We start from the raw sequence: 15,233 nt of genomic DNA, 5'->3' as shown, positions 1-15,233 counted from the left end.
ATTCCACGAAAAAAATTCAAATTTTTTTTTTTATTTAATTTCTAACAATCCTAATATAAAATTCAATTGAAGCGTGAAAAAATAACAAAGTTTATTTGCAATGGTGAAAAACTAACACGTTTCACAGACGAATAAATAAAATTTTTATGAAAAATTTTTTCATTTTATTTAGGTTGAATTTAATTCTCTTTTGTTTTAGTTTTTTTTTTTGGTTTCTGATTATATTGTATACTTGGGTATTCTTTTCACATCAATTGGTGATTGTTTAATTTCAAATTTATTTTTGGTGTTTAAAATATGCAAAAAATGTTGAAGGTCTACAATATATAAACATTATAATGTTACCATTGCCTCTTATCACTTGAATTCAAAATTTGTTTGAAAATGCCCAAATCGAAATTTAAAATCTATCAAAATCGACGAATCTATTATGATCGACGAATGAATAAAGTTCAATATTAATTATTGAAATTCGTAGGCAAATTCTGAGCTAAAAAAGGAAATTTCTTAAAATCTCCGAAGAAAACTTAAAAAAATTGCTGATTGTTTTCATTCTATGTATAATTTTGTAAATCATGTAATGGTGCTCTATATAAAAAAGGCCAAACGAAATTATGAGCCTACTCTTATTTCGCTCAAAATTAAAAACCATGTAATTTTGTGGCTACCGTTAAAGAAAAATTATTTGGAAATTTATAAATGAAAAAAAAAAATATGTATTTGTATGTGTACACTTATGTATATATAATGTGTATTTATAATTGTAAATTTCATAATAAATCGCAATAAAACTCCTTTGTATATTTTATTGATTTTAGCAAATTTTGAAGGTTGAAAGTGACATAAGAAAATTTCTTTTAGAAAAAAAGAAATGAGTATTGCATGAAAGTATTTATTTTTTTCTCCTTTTTATAAGTGCTACAATCATATGGCATACATAGCACACATGTGCTCGTATATCATCCACCTTCGCGTTTTCTTTTCTTTGAAATTTTTTGTTATTCTTTTGTTTATGCAAATTAGTTGTTTCGTTACAAACAAAAAACTTTGTATGAAAAGTGGAAGATATATGTAAGGGGGCACATTAGCAATTGCTATGCCATAAGTAAAAGATTTTCTCTGCTGACAATGCAAGCTCTATGTTTTATGTACATATATTATTCCATGCCCATACTTATTATTGCATATTATTAATATTAATATCTCATGCCGACTTATAAGATCTTTTGTGATTCCCATCCCCTCCTACATTAGCTCTACTCCTAGGCCCCTGACAAACCGCAGTATGGCAGCCACATCAAGCTGCGATGGAGCACACAATAAGTGCTCCATGGTTTCGTTATCTTCCAGGCATAAACGGCAAACTTCGTCCGCCACCCTACCCATCCTTTTCAGATGGACCTCGAGAGGCAGTGTCCAGTGAGAACCCCCACCAATAGCCTCAAATCTGGACGAACGAGCATGGCCAAACCCCGTAAAGACAAACCCCCTTCCCCGCCTGGGAAGGCACAAATTTCTTAGAGTGCGACAGACCCAGGCGGCCGTTCTGGGGTTCAATTCTGGCCCGCTACTCCCTTCGACTCAAGGCACGCAGTAATTAGTGTTTTAGATTATAAACTAATTTTTTTAAATTTTATTTAATTTCATTTTTTTGTTGGTTTTTATTTTTGTAAGACAAATTTTTTTAATGACAATTCCCAAATTTGCTACAAAGAAGCCTTCCAAAATATTCACAGAATTATGTCTAGTCTAATTTTTTTTAATGTTTATTTGAAAATGTTTCATTAACGTAATTCAAGTTCATTTTATTCGGATTTTAATGTTTTATTTATTATCTTTCTTTACAAAATAAAATCAAAAAAGAAAAAGACCATGGTAATCTCTTAGAAAGAGAGTATGTATATGGTAAGCGATGTGTCAGCGGCATACTTACGTATGTGTATGTAAGTATAAATATAAAAAACAAAAAAAAAATTTTTTAATTTCATTATTATAGGGATAATAATTTAAAATTCAAGCAAATATGATTCTTGGAAAGGTGCCAATTAATTTATGTGTATATAGAAGTAATTCTTGAAATTATTGTGAAGTTTTTGAATTTATTTTTTTGTTTACTAAATTAATTATACAAAAAAAAACTTTTATATAAGAGCTTTCACTAATATTTTTTTGTGTTTAAGGCTCATCAGCTTGTTTTTGTAATGTTTTTGGTATTATCTACTAATTCAAGAAAATTTGAAATTTCTAAATAAAAGAAATAAAGCGAAATAAGTGTTAAGAATTCGACAAAGCGTTTTGAACTATATTGTATACGAGTTCCAAGAATTTGAAAACAGTATAAGTAATGCTGAAGAGGATTGGTAAATTTGTAATTTGCAACTAATTACAATCTTAAAGAAAAAATTCTAGAGGAGCAGAAATTAAATACGAAAATTAAATAACAAAAACCAAATATTGCTAAAATGTATAAATTAGAATTTTATAATGTCGTAAGTTTTAAATTTGTGAACAATGTGAGTGTTAAATATCTTATACTAGTACCTCAAGCGAAGTTGAAGCGAATGGTTGGAAAGTACACCACACTACAACAAATTTCGCACTCGAATTTCCCTATTGTACTTGGGTTATTATTTCTTGACTTGAATTAAAAGAAAAAAACAAGCTAATAACAGGAATTCAAAAATCATCTTATATACCAAACAGCATTTCTTGTTATTTTTTAAGCAATTGTATTAAGAATTTCTTTAAGCAATTATAAACAGCCCACATATTGGCTTATAATGAATTATTCTTCTAATAAAAAAAAAAAGTACTTTTATTAAAAAGTAAAAAATTATTGGTGCATTAAAGACCCCAGAAGTTTACAAAAATATTTTATACATATTCTTTGATATAAAAAAAAAACCCGATTTGAACTATCAAATCCTTTATTCTTTCTTCACGTTTCTAATTCAAATAATTGTATATACATACATAAAAACAATACTAGTACAAGATGAAAATAATATAAAAATTTTAGGATAATTATAAAAATAAAAAAAAAACAACCAAAATTACTCTTTTATATTTTGAAAATTTTGCTAATGCACGTGTGCACATTACGTGATCAACATTAGAGTGCTTCTGTAAAGTGAACTTGAATAACTATAATAACAACTTTCAATGTTAATAATTACTTATCTGCTTCAATTTTCACATTACCGCACTTCTTGTACTTTCGAGAAATTAAAACAAAATAATTTTGTTTTTGTTTTGTTTTTGTTGTAATTTTGTTTTTATTTATATTTTCAGAATGGTCGGTGAAGACAGTCTAAATGGCACCATGAATCACGTTAAACAAAAAAAGTTTTCTTTTAATTTATTTTCACCAAGTTTAGTGGTGGTAACCTTCAATTCCTTTAACAGTGTTGTGATATTTTGATTCTGTAACACAAAAACAAAAAGTAAAAAAAATTTTTGTTTTTTCGTTTTTTAGGAAAAACATGCTTTATTTTCCATTATTTTTATTTTAATTTTCTTTTTTTTTATTTCTGAATTTCTAAATTACATGCGAACAATTAATCGAAATTTCTGGTATGATTGTATGTGTAATCTTATATTAAAAAAATAAAATAATTTTTATATATTTTTCCTATAAAAAACAACAATAATAATAAAAATTAATTTTTTAGTTTTTCTTTGTATTTTTTTAATTTTTCTCACATTCTCTTGTTACTCTTTCTTTCTTCTTTTAATAATAAAAACGTTTCTCTCCGCACATGCGCTCTTCTTATTGTCCAAGAAAAATTTTCTATTTAACATTTTTATCTTAAATCACTTAATATCCTTATACGGTTTTTGTTTGTCTATAAAGGAATACAAAAATAACTGAAAAAAATATCATATATTACCGTTATTTTATATAATACGAATGCGATAAATGCTTATTTTTGTTTTGCCTATGTGTACTTCTTTTCGTTTTTGTTTGGTTTTTTTTATCCTTTTTGGAAAGAATAACTAATGTTAACTTTCTTTTAGTTGTTTAGTTTAATTTTGAATTTTGCAATATAATCACCGCCTTATTGATGCTGCGTCGGACGAAAAATTTGAAAAATTTTTAATATTTGTTTTTTCTTCTTTTGTTTTTTTACGGGTTTTTCATTTTATACGTTTGTTAAAATTGTAAATGCGGGTTATTTTAAATTTTTTTGGATTTGAAATTTATAAGTGAATTTGAATAATTTTTCGAATTTTTTTCAATTTTTACCATTATAAAAAAATTACAATTAGAATAACAATTACCGTTATAAGGAAAATTAACATTTTATAAATAAAACGTTAAAAATATTTCGTTATTGATATTATGCGATTATTTGTAACATTTTAACCGAAAACATAATGAAAGAAGAAATTATAGAATTTTCGCAAATTGAAGTTTATATAAATTAAATATTTATTATTAAATTTTTTTATTAATCTGTTAATATATATATATATATATATTGATAATTCAATGATTAATTGTAATAAAAATGAAATCTGAGGAAAATTTAATTGTTATATTGAAAATTACATAAATGACTGATAGTAAGAAGGCGATTCAAATATCAAAAATTTAACAACATAAAACTTAAATTAATAATAATTAAATAACACTAATAATATAAAATATATTGATAGTTAATGAAATTAATGTTGGTTAATTATAATGTGAATGATTTTATTATATAATAACATTTACGAACATAGTGAGTGTTGCGTCTTTAAAACTAATTTGTTTTAATGAATATTGTTGAAGAAAATCAAGTATAAAGTAAAAGAACAATAAATAATAATAATATTTATAGTATAGAGGAAAGTTGGGAAGAATGCATAAATGGTAAGTAAGATGAACATAATTTTATTAAAAATAAATATTAAAATTGTAGAATTAACAAAGGAAAAGCATTGACTAATAGAGTAGTTCAATTTATGCTCAATTTATGTTAAAAAAATGGTTAATGCTTCCTTTAGAGTCGAAATTAATGCTGATTGAAATTTGTTAGTGCGAGTTAACAATCGTTTAGAGACGAATTAACGTTTGTTAGCAATTCACAAACTTGCATTTTATTAATTTTTTTTTTATTTTTCTTATTTACGCTTTATAATCATAAATAAGTTAGGTTTTGAGCGTTTTTTCTATATTACAATTGAAGCGAACTAAAAATTAAATTATTATTTGTAAAACCATATTCCTGGTCTCCTGAATTTTTTAGTAATATGTAACCTAAACAGTAATTTCATTTCCAAATAAAATTTTTTTGCATTTTTAATCATATTTTTGTAATTCTCCATTCCAATAGAATTTTGTTTTTTTCTATTGGAAAATATTTAATTTTTTGATTTTTCGGTTTGTGCCACTGTTTTACACAATCTGATCTGATAGTAACCATGTATGTAAGAATCAATGTTACCCTCGAAACCAAATAAAAAAGTTGAGAAGCCTCTAAAAAGTAAAGAAACCTCTATATAAAGCAGTTGAAATTGATGTCATCTAAGTTTAGCCGTATTTTGTGTTCTGAGATACAGTAGTATATTTTTTTCGCCGAGGGAAGGAAATCAGAGTAGTTTTGCAGTAATAATTCAAGTTTTTCTTTTAGATTTAATACTAATTTTGTATGAATTTAAAATATACCAAAGTGTTCTTAATAAATTTTCATGTTTTTATTAAAAAATATTTGTAGTATATTTCATGTTGAAAATTAACACATGTTGCAGAAAACGTTGCAAAGAATGCCTCATATAAGAAGTATGCATTGTAAAAACTTTTTATAATATTTAAAAAAGAATACTTGGAACAAATATTTTTGAAAAATTTTTATTACATTTTGGTTATCCTTTCTCATACAATTTCATTTTCATGTATTAAAATTAATTCTCTCATACTTCCTACTTTATTTTTCATTAAAATTTTAAAAATCTTAACATTGCTACATTAAACAAAATTAATATTTATATAATATACCCAATGTATATAGTTATATTTTAGCATAAATTGTGAAGAAAAAGATTCAAAAAATAAAAACACCCCAAAGGAGTTTAAAATAATTCCAAAAAACAAAAAGAAGAAGAAAAACCAGGTTATCTTAAATTTTGGTATATATGTATGTGATATATATGATAATCGATTCACAATATATAACAAATGAATATTTATATAAATGTCTATATACATAAGTATAACGTACAACAGATAATGAAATTTAAATCCTTATTTTATGTGAAAAATTATGGAAAAATGTGAATACATCAAAGAGGAAATGTAAAATAACGTTGATTAAAGATAGGTAACAATAATTTGAAATGTCATACAATCAAAATGCTTCTTTTCGCCTTTACTCTTTTATATAAACAATCGCACATTTGCATACATACACATAAATATCCTGTATAAATATATTTATATATACGCTTATGAAATTTGAACATAAATAACAGGCAATAAAATTGTATTTAAGAATATATTTATGCATTTTATTAGAAAATCATGTATAACAAAAGTAGAAGAAGCAAATGCCTTAAGATATTTTTTTTTTTTTAAATTTCCTTTATTGTATTTTGAATTTTGTATATTAAGTATAACAAAATATCTTTAACATGGAATTGATTTAATTTTGTGTCACTTTTGAATGTTTAGTAAGACCTTAATATAAAGAAAATGTACTTTACGATTAATGAAGATTGATTAGAAGTCTTGAATTAACAATAATTGAAAATTTAATAAAAAACAAAAACAGTTCATATTCTGATTTTATGTATGTATTTTAAATGTAGGAATCCGAGTTTTTATTTTAAATTTTTTATTAAAAATAATTTCATTTGTACTTTTTGAAAAAGAAACTAGAATTTTCTAGCATTTCTAGTATTCAATGGGGTTGGCAATTATTTTAAATTTTCAAAATTTGATTTTATTTGAAAATTTTCTTATTTCTTATTGAAGCAACACTTTTAGTTTTAAAAACTGATTATGTTATAAAATTTCGTGTTGTTAAAAACTGTTTGTCCTCAAAAATTTCGTGTTGTTAGAAAAATATAAACTGTTTGTCTTAAAATTTCATGTTTTTTTAAATATTATATGATTTTGAATTCATTCATTTCATTTTAACTCTCAAACACAACTCTCTTTATTTTTGTATGAAACTATCGATTGCGCAAGATTTTAAAATTATGAAATCTGAATGTTCTGGAGTCTAGATCATCTAATGCTTGTTAAGTGATTGACAATATTGCTATAGCGCGTGGCTCATGAATTTGAAAACTTTTAATCTTTAGTTTAAACTTTGACTTTTTCCATAGTAAAATTTATTAATTTTGTAACTAATTTTTGAAATTATAAAGCACAACAACGTGTAAAAATTTAATTCTAGTTTCATTACAACACAAATTTCTTTTCTCATGTAAACTTTTTGAGGGATATGAGTAATACTTTGGCATACCATCTTCAGATTTGTGATCATTTTTGGCATCAAAAAGAAATTTATTAAAATTTTGCTTCTTTTCTATTTTTTTGCTCCCCTAAAAATATGCAATTTTTCGTTAAAAAATCTATTAAATACCTATTTTTATATAAAAAAATAATCCATAGCAAAAATATAAAAACAAAAGTTTATTCAATATTTATAAGAATTTTTTGAATATGATTGCCATATTATATTAAAAAGTCCTTATTATATTTTTAAATCACTTAAGAAGAAGTGGGTTGTGTTACTTTAAGTGTATTTCAATATAGCAATAAAATAATGTTTTGGAAAATTCACAAAGAAGAATATAGTATGACAAAATACAAAATTTATAATAGAATTGATTTTTCAGAAAAAATTATTAAATATAATAAAAAATATTTTTATAACAATTATTATATAACTTTGCAATGAATGGATTTATGAATGAGGCAAACAGAAATGTCTTTTTTTTTTTAAATTGAGAAAAAAAAGAAAATGAATAATACCTTTAACCTTTTGTTTTACTCTTACGAAATTTAGTTCTATAAAATATATACATATATGTTGGTCTGTCTGTATATATACATATTTGCAAATAAAGATTTGTTATATTTTTAGAGATCTTATAATTTTGTATAGAAATTTCAAGGATTTTTTCGCTTTTGCAAAAAAATGTTCTTAAAAATATTTAACATTTGAAATCAATAAAAAGAATTTTTTTTTGTACATTTTTTGATACGAGTAAAGGATTGAATTTTATAAAGTGTTAAAAATTTTAAATTTTAAAATTCAACATAAATTTGGTAAAATTCTCTTAAAATTTTTTCGTATTTCAGTGATTTCGTATGAGTAAGAATTTATTAGGGGTAAGGCGTTTCTTATTAAAAAGATTAAAATTATTGAAATAGATACGATTCTTATTTGAAACTGAAAGTAATTTTTAAGAATTTTCAAGGGGTTGTAGTGCATTTTAAACTCTTCATATATTGATTTTACTATTTTGAATTGTAATATTTGGACACTGCTCTTTTTTGGGTTTGTTAAAATCTAGTTTATTATAAATGCATATTAAAAAAATTTTATTCTGTCTCAGTTGTGTTAAAGTCTTTTTACACAGAACTTTTAGTTTAACTGATTTTAGTTTTAAGTTCACACTAATGTAATAATTTTATAAAAAAAATAGTTAAACACACCCACAATCTCATTAAATTTTTTCAATACAGAGAAATACAATTACTACATGGAAAATTTTTACAGTACTTCGAGATAAATTAATTTATAATTAGTACCCCATTTTTCTTTGCTTACTATTTCTATGTAATTTTTATATAGAAAATCCCTTTTTTTTGTCGTAGGATGTAAAGGGTTGTTTTAAATATGATAAAAATTTGAGAACTGATAAATTATTTTTTAATTATATAAGAATTTTATTAAAATATATTAAGATATTTTATGTGATTTTTAGTAGATAATTTACTTTAAGACTTTAGCATTTGAAGATAAAACCCACGTATAAATTTAAGTTCAATAAGGTTTATAATTATTTATTTTTCGATTATTGCAATGAGTTATAGAATTATAGATATTTATCTGATTATTTGTGACCCCGAGGCAATTATGTTTTTTAAAATTCTTTTCAGAATATTTTCAGATTTAAAATATAAATAAAAAAATCTTAAGTGATCAGCATATTCTAAGCAGCTATTTCTATTACATAGAAATACTAATTTCTAAAAAACACAGTTCCCGAGGCCTGACATGTCCAAAAGTTGATCAATGCAGGATACAACCAAAATAATAGCATATATATAATTTCATTATTTGAACAAAAATTGGTTCAGTAGAACCACGTTCGCACATACGGGCGGATAGATCGACATCTTGCTAAAAACAATTTATTTACACTTTGCTAAAAATATGGAGAAGTGCGTTCCCACCGAAAACACGATATCGGAAATTTGGTGTAAGAACATAACCTCCCTTATTGGATGCAATGCGGTCACAAATACTTTTAAATTTTTTGTTAGTTTCGTACTGTAAGAACTTAAAAACTCTTTATATTGTATTTTTAGGTTTTTTATTTTAGTTTTAGGCCAACAACTAAGTGGGGGTAATTTTTTTTTTGAAATTATAAATATTTATCGGAATTTCGAACATAAGGTTTGGGTATATAATTTCCGTCTAACCGCATTACAAAAACATTGTAGAAGGAATAAAGGAAGTTGTGCCGCTATGCATTTTGTTGCACGCTCCTCATTGTTCCACGAATTGCAAGAAATCCGTTTATAATTAACTTAACCAAAAATTTAGTTAATTTTTAGATTTTTTAGATAGAAAAATCAAATAATTTTTTTAGCATTTTCATTATAATCTACATTTCAGCTATATATGTACATTTTAGTAAGTAAAAATTTTGACATTTTTCGATTGCTGAAAATGGAAGGATTTTGCATTTTTGTGAAATTAATAAGGAAAATTATTTTCTACATTTTTATTTAATTGATTTTTCCTATTTCTTATTTGGTTGTAACAATAAACTCATATTTAATAATACAATCTTCCCAATATTTTTCACACATATACATACAATTAGTAAAACAACAACAGCTTATCTGATTTTTACCTAAATCTAAAATATTTCTTTAATTAATTAAATGTAATTGACTAAGAATTCTTATACCCTACTGCTTACACTCGAGTTTGTATATGCATTTATTTTAGTATTGAGTTTCATTCCATACTAAAATCAACCAGTTGAAGGAGTCATTAATAGTATGAAAACATGCATGTATAAATTGTATATCCTTCATATCCTGCTTTATATTAGGCATGTTCATCTGTCCGTCCGTCTGTTCGCATGATACCTCGAAAACGAAGAAATCACACACCACCAATTTAGAAATTATTTCTTTTCTGCTATAAACAGCTATTTTTGAATAATTGGATCAATCAATACGAGCTACATGTTCAAAGAGTTGCTTCAAATAAAGATTATTTTAAATATATCCAAAAATTAGAACACTCCGATTCAATCTCGTGTTCTTGTCATGCAAACCATATTTCTAAAAGCTAAATTTAAAATTTTCAAAAGATTATAAAGCTGCATAATATGGCCAATTAAAGCTCATATATACTATAAAAGTTTCTGTGAAATAGCTTGACAGATTCGGGTCGAGTGTCATATCTAAATATGTCAACATTTATTTCATACAACTTCAAGATATTTGGTGCCACATTACAATATATACTTCCCTCAAATATTGTTTTCAGTTAGGTTTTCAAATTTTTTTTTTAAACTAGGTTTTAATTTTATAATCTGATTGTTATGGTGCAGGGTATAATTTAATTGGCTTCTTCACCTACTAAAATGTTTCTAATTGTTCAAACATAAGATTTAGGTTTTCTGGTATGACACTATACGAGTATAATATATAAAATTTTTTATCTATAAATTCTCTAAATTACGTTTCCTTCTCCAAAAATTAAAGAAATTATTTTAAAATTCTGTAACAGCAAAAATAAAATTAATTTCATAGCTTTCAATCATTTATACATATATACATAACCATATGTATATATTTATATATTTTTAATAAATCAAAAGTTCTTATAATAATTATATAAATTTTCAATTTAATCTGATTGAAAATATCATATAAAATTGTTATACTCGTACATATTAATTATTAATATTGAATATAGAAAGTAATGAATGGTTTTTTTTTTGTTCAATTTCTAATACAAAATTAATAATATCTAATTTGGTATAGTATAGAGATCTGCATGGTATAATTATCAATTATTATTAAAACAGAAAGAAAAATAAAATAAATAAAGAATAAATAAAAACAGACTTTCTTTTAATTATATAAATATAATATTACTGTTGATTCATTAATTTGAAATTACTAAAAATAAGGACATGAAATCCTGTGAATAGATTCAGTAATATAGAATTGAAAATTTTATACAATATTATATACAAATATAATAAAAAAGAAATCTTTACAATTTTGTATATGAAAGAATTATTACGCTTTTCATAAGTTTATTTTTTACCTCATTACTCTTAAAATGGGTTACGGTATATAATAGTTAAGTTGATTTAAAATTTATAGTACATATACAATGGTATATTATGTAGTTAACAAGTATGTACATTTATAGGAAATAGAAATATAAGATATGTGATTATTATTTAAGTAAATAGAAAAGTATAAGAAAGAAAATGGAAAAGAAAAATTAATATTTAAGAATTTCACATGAAAAATATCATTTTGTTTCCCTTTAATTACAATATTGATATTTCATATATGTATGATGAAGTATGTAAAATATAGTCAAACAAATATGTGGCTTATACATGAATACGTTATAGTTTACATATGTATATTAACATAATGTTATAATTTAAATAGAGAGTAACCTGATAAGAATCCAATGACACAAATTTAAAGTAAATTTTTCTACTTTATTTTTGTATTTTCATCTTATAGAATAAGGATATTCGCGACCAAGAATAATAAAAACTTTCTGTGAGGATAATAAACTATTCATTGTAAAGAATGTTTTAGTTTTGATTATAGAATAGCGTCTTTTCATATTTATACAATGATTTCAAGTTTTTATACTTCGCAAAAGAAAATATGTATGTAAAATTATTAGAGTTTTATATTTTTAATACTATTAAATAATCAGGAAAATAATTTACATTCAGCAGCGGTTTTTGACTTATTCTTGTATTCTTCTTCTTCAAACCATAATTTTGAGACAATTTATCGTATCAAAATAGTTGCAAGAATAATATAAATTCTTCAAATGCAGTAATTAATTTAAAGTGACTAACTATCAGTAAATTTGTAATTATATTAGGTAAATCTTTTAAACATTATTCACTCTCCCATCCAGTACTTTGAAAATTTGTAAAATATCAATATTTTTTTTCAATAACTCCTTTTAAGTTATAATTTTATCAATTCTTTTTCCCATCGGAAAATTTATTCTTGTTAATTTGATTAATTACCAGTGTAACTTAATTTTATTCATTACAATTTTTAACTTAGTAGTCTGTCTTTTAAGCACACGATAGGGCAATAAAAACATTGTTTTGAAGGCCACATCGTTTTCAAGGTTTAGTTGTGCAGTATGTGGCAAAGATTGGTTTTTGACTTAATTTACACATCATTCAATGATTTTTTGACATAAAACTGAAATGAATTAAACTCACAACTAAAAAGCAATCAAATTTTAAAAACGAATTTGATAATCTGATAGTTATGTTTTTTTTATTTCGTTCTTTAGGTAATATTAAAAGGGATTTTAAAGTTGTCAAATAAAAACGACTTGTTTTTGGATCTATGAATTTATCTATTCACATTTTTTCAAAAGAAAGCAAGAAATTTCAAATGTAGAAGAAAAATTATCACAAGAATTCGTAGTATTCCTTAGGTTTAATATCAAGAATACAAAAACAAAATTAATAAGAAACAGGCGATTTCCAATATTACATTCGTAAAATTAATTTTTCTCGCAAACACCTAGGAATTTTTTGCGCTGTAAGCCTGCTTGGTTTTTCTTCCTTTATGCCAATTATTTTTTTCAAAATTTTCGGTTATATGAAAACTAATGATAATGTATCAAAGCTTACGAAAGCTTACCAATTTACAAATTCACAAAAACTTAAAAATTTGAATATTTCGCATTAAAATTGACAAAAGGATAGCAAATTAATGAAACTTAATTTGTAATATGTGGATTCATCAACATCACATAGCAATTTGAGTGTTTTTTTTTAATGTATAAAAGCTTGTGGTTGCGACGCACTCAACTGTAAGCATCCGCGATCAAACAGTTTCTAATTCAAACTCTAATAGTTTACAAAAAATTTGAAATCCAAAAAATAAAATAGAACAAAAAATTAAAGTTCTAAAACTCTTAAAAATTTTATATAAAAGAATTTAGAACTTTAAATTTGCTCAAGAGAATAATGCACCAACAAGTTTTACTTTTTGAAGAAACTTTTATTTATCGGTATAGTTCGCTATGAAATTTTTGCTCTTTGAATTTTTGAAAAATTTTTTATATTATGGCAAAAAATTCATGACAATTATCGTGTTTTCAACAGCTTTGAACACTAATATGCTTTGCACATATTGCAAAAACTACCATTCCTTAAATTTTAATTATGTATTAAAATTTATAGAAAATCTTCTGCTTTATCCCCATCAATATTAATAATTGCATATTTCATTTTTATATTTACGAATTTTACAAAAATCTTTTTTGTAAAATTTTGAAAAAACTTTAATGATTCTTTTAGAAACGATTCTATTTTTGGAACAATAAAAAAAAAATTTAATTTCCTGCAAGTGACATTTTTAATTTATTTAACAATAGAAATTGTTATACACTAGAATATTGTATTTGTATAACATCACATAGTCAGACATTTTACATACCTTTGATCAAAAATATTTTTTTTTTATAAAATTCATAAAATGTGTTGGTGTACAAATGCATAATTCATATTTTCATTACATTATTTAAATATTTTTAAATATTAAGTCTTGAAAAAAAAGAAAGAAAACAAAAATATAAAAAATTCATAATTTTAATAAAAAATATAACCATTAAATTTTTCCCTACAACATCATTGAAGTATATCAGAAAACAAAAGGAGCTTCTTGGTGGGTTCATTATTGCTATTAGAATAAATTAAGAAAAATAAAAAAAATTTTGTTGTCGTTTTCACTTTTTCATATACATACATGGGTACGGTACGACTACATACTTATATAACAAGTTTATATTAAGAAGCAAAAGAGGACTCTGTTACTTCCGTAATAATTAGTGTTTTTTTTTTTGTTTTTTTTTTTCTTCTTTAATGTATCCCTAGTGTTTAATTTCATTGAATTTTAAATTTCTAGGATATGGAATATTCATTCTATTTTGGATGGCACTGCAAAAACTTATTATAAATGGAAAATATTTTTCATTATTATTATATTTACGTGTTTTAATGAAAAAATATATAGGTACAAGAATATAAAAAACTCAAATAATAATAAGAAAGAAAAAACCAAGAACTTAAGAAAAGGCAACATCAAAAAAAAAAAACATTTTGAAAACTTCATATTTTGTTGAAGTCTAATGAGAAATTTAATGCCGGTGTTGAAAGGAAGAGATTATTGTATACGGTCGGAGTGTACAAATATAATGTATATGGGTGTATGTATGGGTATACTATGCATAAAATAATTGTTATTATGAAAAAGGGAGCAAATATTATGAAATTGGTAGCTTTCCCGGTTATTTGAAATTTTGTAAAGCAAATGATTATTTTGTTATCAATAATTTTTGTGGGAATATTATTAAAATATTCAATTTTCTCAACAATCATAATATTTTTGAAAAAAATTTGTCAAACATATGTATGTATGTATGAGTAAAAAAACTCTTTGAATTCGATTAATTTTATTTGGTTTTAAATTGGGATATTAGATTTTAATTACGTAAGAAAAATTTGAACTTAATTTTATAATGCTTTCGTGTAGTATGAGCTACACTGCACAAACTCTACAAATAATTATGACTATAGGAATCACAATGTAGCTAATGAAATTAAATTTGCCGAAGTGCTTATTCCGTGATATTGCCACAGAGCGGACATTTTTTATTTTTACTGATACATAGTTCACAAAATATATCGAAGTTTCCTATTTGAGTAAACAAATTAGTATGCTTTTAAGTGAAAAATCTTATATCGTAAATTTG

General features: G+C 23.9%; 1 protein-coding gene across 2 annotated transcripts in view; it reads left to right on the top strand.

The window, feature by feature from the left end:
* The first annotated feature begins 4,702 nt into the window (after window positions 1-4,702).
* LOC129605744 (E3 ubiquitin-protein ligase RNF19A-like) overlaps window positions 4,703-15,233 on the top strand; it is a 91,659-nt gene continuing 81,128 nt past the window's right edge. Inside the window, exon 1 of one of the 2 annotated variants that reach the window (XM_055515659.1) lies at window positions 4,703-4,858. The gene's annotated coding sequence lies outside the window, so the exon portion shown is untranslated. Of the gene's footprint in view, window positions 4,863-15,233 lie in introns of both variants that reach the window. The other variant, XM_055515662.1, reaches the window with a different exon arrangement.

Source organism: Condylostylus longicornis, unplaced genomic scaffold (assembly GCF_029603195.1).
Source record: "Condylostylus longicornis isolate FDR11 unplaced genomic scaffold, ASM2960319v2 ptg000014l, whole genome shotgun sequence".
NCBI classification, from domain to species: domain Eukaryota; kingdom Metazoa; phylum Arthropoda; class Insecta; order Diptera; family Dolichopodidae; genus Condylostylus; species Condylostylus longicornis.
Note: the sequence above shows the minus strand (reverse complement) of the source record. Positions and strands in the feature narration are given on the sequence as shown.